Source organism: Pseudomyrmex gracilis, unplaced genomic scaffold (genome assembly GCF_002006095.1).
Source record: "Pseudomyrmex gracilis isolate BER0280 unplaced genomic scaffold, ASM200609v1 scaffold_2053, whole genome shotgun sequence".
Classification (NCBI taxonomy): Eukaryota; Metazoa; Arthropoda; class Insecta; order Hymenoptera; family Formicidae; genus Pseudomyrmex; species Pseudomyrmex gracilis.
In genome coordinates, this window is record NW_018022637.1 from 2825 (window position 1) to 10622 (window position 7798).

The window sequence follows — 7798 nt, forward strand, 5'->3', positions numbered from 1 at the left end:
TATATTATACATATATATTATATATATTATACATATATATATTATACATATATATTATACATATTATATTGGGAGTACAAATTAGTTTGGTCCGTTTTCTTGTGTTTAAAAATGCAATTATTTCAAGACAAAATGAATGAATAGATTAATTAAAGTATTGTACATTGCTGGCTAACTACTTTTTCCCATCTCTCAAGCAATTTTCAAAGTCTATCTCGAAAAAACTCGTCTTTGGAGGCAATCTAAGTTTGGAGCCAATTTTCGATTTCTGCGAAAGAAGTGAACCGGTGACCTGCCAAATCGTGCTGCAACCTTCGGAACAACCAGTAATCAGAAGGAGCAATGTCCGGAGAATACGGCGGTAAAACATTCCATTTGAGTGTTTCCAAATATTTTTTGACAACTTTTGCGACATGAGGCCGAGCGTTGTCATGAAGAAGAATAACTTTATCATGTCTTTGCTCGTATTCTGCCGTTTTTTTCGCAATCCACGGCTCAAACGAATCAATTGTAGCTGATACAGACCGCCTGTAATGGAATCGCCAGGTTTCAGCAGCTCATAGTAAACAACACCCTTTTGGTCCCACCAGATACACAGCATGATCTTCGAACCATGAATGTTCGGCTTTGGTGTTGATGTTGAGGTCGATGTCAACGATTGACCGGGCTTAGCGTAGTATTTTTTCTTCTTGGGGTTGTAGAATATCCACTTCTCATCTCTAGTCACAATCCGATGCAAAAAACCTTTTCTTTGTTGCATTTGAATCAGCAACTTGCAAATAAAAAATCGCCTTTCAACGTCTCTCGGTTTCAGTTCATAAGGCACCCAATTTCCTTGTTTTTGAATCATTCTCATGGCTCTCAATCGTACAGAAAGAGCTTGTTGAGTTACTCCCAATGATTCTGCAAGCTCTTTTTGCGTTTGACTCTGATCTTCTTCGAGTAATGCCTCCAAGTCTTTGTCTTCGAATTTTTTTGGCTGTCCAGAGTAAGGCTTGTCTTCAACGCTGAAATTTCCATCCATGAAACGTCGAAACCATTCCCTACATGATTTATCAGGTGGAATAGTGTCACCATAAACTTCGACAAGCATTCGATGGGCTTCAGCTGCACTTTTCTTCCAATTAAAGCAGAAAATTAAAACCTCTCGCAAATGCTGCTTGGTTAACACAAAATTCGACATTTCAAACACAGTAAAAATCAAGGTTTTTGTATAAAACTCAAAGCGATATAAACTGAATATTATTAGCAGATGTCTAACCTCTCTGAAACCGCCAAAATCAGCTGTCACTATGAACCATTCACAACAGCCGGAGTCATCTTTTGGAAACAGACCGAACTAATTTGTACTTCCAATACATATACAGTTGCGGTCAATGAAATGTACTCACTGTTAAATTATTGGTTTCTTTAAATTCTGAAGCAAAGTAATGTACAAAATCGTAAAATTTATATTATAAGGCATTAGTAACAACTGATAATTTTGATTACATTTTAACTATAGGTTTTTATTATATTTTTCAATATTTATAAAAATAAGACAATATTCCATAGAAACATATATCTGCTAAACAAGTTTATTTGAATTTGATAAATATTCAGAAAAACGGAGCACCTTCGGAGGTCAATGACCTTGACATATGTTGTCAAAGACATCTCCCTGAACAACAATCTGCAACTTGTAGCCGTCAATTGTTGTTTGTTAAAAAATTATAAAAAAAAAAAATTTCGTAAATGAACTCTTATTTCCTGACACCGTGTACGTTTTGTTCGTGTTGTAAGCATGTAGGCAGGGAGGCTTTGCCCCTCCCCCTTGCTCCCCCATCGAGAAAAAATGAAGAATTCAATCAAGTGTCGCTTCATGTCATAATTGTTTACTCAATCAATATGCACGGTTACACTCACCATACAGTAAATCACAAAGAAACTTTCGTAGATCCTCATACTAATTGTCACACGCAAAACATCGAAAGAATTTGGCGAGATATGCAAAGTAATATTCCACTTCATGTCAAGTAAACAATCTTGTTATTCCCATCACAATATCTGTTGCTAAGCAGCATCACACGTACGTACATGTGTTATCGTGCTTTAATTTCAAAAATAAAATATGCCAAAGAATATACGGATATATGATCATCTTTCTTACAAGTTATTGTAACTATTTTTTCATGTAGTTTTAGTTTACTTTATACATATGTTATACGTGCGCGACGAACAGGTTGCGTGTTGCGTGAATCACTATAGCGCTGGTGCACAAATGCGCATTCGTGTAAACGATGAAGAGAGAGTGCTTAGACATTTCGAAGAGAACCTTGGAGACAGTGTGCGCAGTGCAGCTCGCGTACTCAGTCTTTCAAAACACACAGTGCATCGGTCTCTTCGCTATAACGGGCTATGTTCGTTTCATTTTCAGAAAGTGCAACAACTTTTGCCGGGAGATGAAGTACAACGCGTCCATTTTTGTGGAAGTAAGGGTATTGTCTTAATTTAAGTTTTCCACTAATTTTAACAATTATTTATTATCGACGAAACAGGATTCCTCGCGCAGTGTCGACGAAATGCTCTGTTTCTCGACCGCATCCTGTGAACGGACGAAGCGACCTTCACTCTGAACGGCGTGTTTAATTCTCGCAATTTTTTATTGTGGGATACAGAGAATCCGCACGCCGTTCGGCAAGGCGCGTTTCAGTATCGTTATACGATAAACGTATGGGCAGGAATAATAGCGGACCAAGTCGTAAGTAATAAATTTACGAGTTAAATAAGTCTCTTTCTCTCTTTGTCTCGCAGCTTTTTTAAATATTTTTTTAACAATTTTTAGATTGGTCCCTATTTTCTCTCAGCAAGGTTAAATGGAGAAGTGTATGCGCAGTTTGTTGAAAATCAGTTGCTCGTACTTTTCGAGAACGTTCCTCTCCGTGTGCGGCAACAGCTGATTTTTCAATACGACGGAGCACCAGCGCACTTCAGCCGACGAGCACGACAAGTGTTAGATGCGCGTTACGCAGAAAGGTGAATAGGTCGTGGTGGCCCGATCATCTGGCCGGCGCGATTGCCAGATCTGAATGTGTTAGACTACTTCGTTTGGGATTACATCAAACAGTTAGTCGAGCACAGACGTGATGACGAAGAAGATGCAGTACGAGAAGCAATTCTCGCTGCATTTAATTCGATCACTTCAGAAATGGCGCACCGCGCGATGCGCGATATTGTGAGCAGAGCGAACGCTTGTTTGCAAGAACACGGTTCGCATTTTGAACAATTGTTAACTTAAATTATGAGAGTGGATTAGACTTACTGGGGTATACCACTATAAAAAAATGCGCCATGCTATCTACCGCAAGGTGGCGTGGAAATGATAGCGCGCAATAATTGTATAATATGTAAAACATTTATTAAAAGAAAAAGAAATAAATGTTTAAAAATATTTATTTTTATACCTTATTGTCACTTGATATTTTATATATGTAGTTAATACACAATAGCAAATAAAATGTTAATTTTAATATTCCTGGACTTTCTGAGATATGTAGAAATGATAATACAATAACTGATTCGTCATGTATTACTTATTGACAAACTAGTAATGTTAAATATAATTGATACTTTACATTTATATTTGTTATTTTGACTTTAAGTGTAATGTGAAAATAAAATAACATATGTATAAAATTATTAAAAACTACATAGAAAAATAGTTACAATAAATCGTAAGAAATGTATGTATTTGTTCTTTTTGAAGAACATTTCTTATATGAGTTATTGTAACTATTTTTCTATGTAGTTTTTAATTATTTTATGTTATTTTATTTTTACATTTATACTTTTTATACTTAAAGTCAAAATAACAAATATAAGTGTAAAGTGTCAATTATTTAACATTACTAGTTTGTCAATAAATAACACATAATGAATGAGTTTACTTTAACCATATTTACATGTCCCAGGTAGTCCACACAAATTAAAATTAACATTTTATTGTTTATTGTGCATTAATGATAAATTTTCAAACTGTGATTTACAAATAAAATTGAAAATATGTTTTGTATGTAGAAAATAAATTATAGAAAAAATAGGAAAATTAAAGAATAATCACATCATTATTTGCAACCTAAACAATCTTTAATTTTTTTAAATATTTTTAATTTTTTGGGAAATAATTAACTAATTAAATAAATAAATAAATAAATAAAATCTTACTACCAACATCTCGGCAATTTTTTTATTTCAAATAAATAATTCTAATGTTAAAACAGGATGCTTGAACAGATGTGAGTCAAAACACAAGATATTCGTGTGAGTGATATTTTATTATTTGATATCAAAAAACCTTACAAACGTTTCGATTTTTTTGTTTGGATTTTCATCAATGTAAGCAAAATTGTATAATATAAAAATTGTAAGAAAAATTGTATATTATAAAAATTGTAAAAAAAATCACATAGCACTCATAGTGTGAAGCATTACTCCATTGCTTCCCAGCAAACATCCGAAGACACAGCAAAACATACTTACAAATTATACTGAACTACTACAATATGAGTGCTCTGAGATTTTTCTTATAAATTTTATATTGTACAATTTTGCTCATACATTGATGAAGATCCGAACAATGATATCGAAATGTTTGTAATTGTTTTCGTTTTATTAAAAAATAAAGAACTCACTCACACAAACATCTTGTGTTTTGTAAATTTCAATGTGACAGGCAGTTGGAACTAAATACACGGGTGTTGTTGTGCAAATGTGTGATGGTAAAATTATTTATTCAATGATGTATATAAGCATAACGTTTTGACCTTCGGTTTAGGTCTTTATCAAATTAGATATGTGTTGTTTAACAAAACTTCGTACAAAGATGAATGATAATCAAGATGTTACACACAAGTCGTATCGCGAACAAGAGTTGTGCATGATCTTGTGTTTTGGTTTGCATCTGTCCAAGTATCCTGTTTTATCATCTCACGAGCTCATTCAATTAATCTAATATCAAAATTTTGATAATAATCATTTATTATTTCTTTATTTATTTACGAAACAAATCCTACAAAAACTATGATCCTATAAAAAACACTCTTCATTAATTCCTGTAATAAAATTTAATTTTTTTTATAATACTATTACAATATTTGAATATTCTTTGTGTACGTTAAAAGTTAAATAAAGTAAAAGAAAAAAATGTAAAACAGAGAAATAAGTAAGAAAACCATCACATGATTAGCAACAAATTGTATCTTCAAATTATTTTTTTCTCTGCATGAGATTCTTTCTGTAAATAATTAACTTATTCGAGATCAACGTCCTATAAGAAAACTATCCTCAAAATGCGGCAATTCTTAGTTTAAGAATTTCATGATCCATATGCTGAGTCATCGGCTAAACGGTGAGACATTGCATCACCCATATACTAAGTCATCGATCTCGATTGTGTTACTATCAAAATGTTGATAATGATTATTTATTTTTGTATTTACTTATTTATTTTATGGAAAGACTTCTACAAAGAATACAAACAAAAGTTTAAGTTTTGTAATTAAAATAATACGATATTTAAACTATTTTTTATTGTAATAAATATCGTTTCTCTTTTGTATGTAACAAAATTAATGAGTAAAAAAAAAATTAAATAATTAAACAAGCAGTAGTACAATCATATGCTAAGTTCGGTAAGTATCGGTCTTGAATGTGTTAAATAAATAAATAAATAAAAATCCATTATCGCTTTCTTTTATGCCAAGATGTAGATATGTAGTATTTATTTATTTACTTCTTTATTTATGCGAATAATCTCACAAAATAATTTTATCTTCTTCACAATTTTATAATATTACACAAAAGTTTTAACTTTTTTTGTACGTAAAAATTAAACTGTTAAATACAAAAGAGGAAAAATAAAAAACTGTTAATGTATTATTATTTGCAGCAATAACTTGAATAAAGAACAAAATAAAAATATTAGAAATAATTCGGCAGTTTTTTCATATTAAAGTAAACAATTTTAACACATTCGAGACTGACATCCTATAACAAAAAAGTATTCACAAAATTGGACATAGCCCATATGTTCATTGACATGACCCACATGCTGAGTCATTGATCTCAAATGTATTAATATTGAGAGATAGTGATTATTTATTTGCTTATTTATTTTATGGGAAGACTCTTACAGAGAATACAAACAAATAATAGTTAATCTTTGTGTTGTTATAATTACTTAACACTGTAACATCAATCTCGGCAGTAACAAAAGGATCTCTTGTTCAACGTAAAAACATTTATTTATGTTTATTGTTACACAGTTACAAAAAGGGAAAAAGAACGTCGAATAAAAAGAAACTCTAGAAGTGAATAACGAACTAGGCGCGCGCGCCACCTACCGGTAAAAAAACAAAAGAAAAAGGACATTATCCTTAACACTTTGTAATTACACTAATACAATATTTAAAATATACTTTTTTCTAAATATTGTTTCTTTTTAGTATAGAACACGTTTTAGTATGTAACAAAATTAATAAGTAAAAAAAAGATTAAAGAAATACATAACAATAACAATCAGGATCGCTTCTCGGCCTTAAAAAAAAGATTAAAGAAATACATAACAATAACAATCAGTACTACATTCATATCTTAACCAAAATGTAACTTATAATTTTTCTCTTTCTTTACGAGATTCTTCCCGTACTTAACTCTTTCATTACGTATGGACGAGATATCTCGTTATGATATCACTTATGCGACGTTTTAGACAAGATATCTCGCGTCACAACTTTCGTTATTCGAAAATGCTATAAACAAGATATCTCGTATACTTTAATTTGCCATCTGAAAATTTAGAATAAAGAATTACTTCAAGAACATTTTGTTGATATCTCGCCCGTAGCACAGCAATAAAAATTGCGATGCGTGGTATCTCATTCATAGCGTCACTCAAGCGACATTGTGATGACGAAATATATCTCGTTCTCGAACGAAAAGATTAATTAAGTAAATAAGTAAACACTCTCATTATCGACACATCTCAGTATTAGACTTACTTAGTTTGATTAGCAAAATATGCGAGTAATTGCTCGTAATTTGCTAATCAGAATGAAACATCCTAATGACAGAATCGCTTTCGCGTTTGGCCATCGTTATTTTCCATCTTCCATTATATATATGATATAGATATAGTATAGTATATGCTGTTATGTTAGCTCCTCCCGTACTGTTGCTACAGGTAACAACCGCGAGCGCGCGAAACGCGCCGGGCTGTCTTACGCGCGTGAAACGGCCCGTTGCATGCTTATTCGCGGATCTTTGTTACTTAACATCTCGATAACTATTGAGAATCTAGCAAAATGATATAGGACTTTTCGACTCAGTTTTACTCCTTCTACTTGCCCACGAGAGATGTTAAAGTAATTGTCGGACACCCTGTATAAAGAAATATATATATAAATATTCTTTTACTCCAAAATTTAAGAAAACATTGTTAGTTATATCATTTGTCATTTATTACATTTTCAAAATTTGTATACATTTAAAAAAACAAGAAAAATTTATGACTTATATTTTTGTAGTTATATTATTTTGTAATAAAGTATATAAAATAAAAACCTATTAAATTTTATCATTAATATGTAAATAGCACATTTGTGATATTTATATTTCTTTTCTTTTTAATAAAGAAATTTAAGGCTCTGAAGTAATAACTAAGAAATGAATAAGGTCATACGAGCCACTTTGCAGGATGTTATGCTGAAATGTTCTATTATATATAACCTTTCTTCATTGGTGTGATCATATAACAATTTAT

The 7798-nt window shown here is 31.5% G+C and overlaps 1 long non-coding RNA gene across 1 annotated transcript; it reads left to right on the top strand.

Annotated features, from left to right (window-relative positions):
* Positions 1–2345: 2345 nt before the first annotated feature.
* Positions 2346–3359, top strand: LOC109862601. Its single transcript, XR_002251173.1, has 3 exons — positions 2346–2471; positions 2538–2740; positions 2825–3359. It is a non-coding gene; the product is annotated as an uncharacterized LOC109862601 (long non-coding RNA).
* The last annotated feature ends 4439 nt before the right edge of the window (positions 3360–7798 follow it).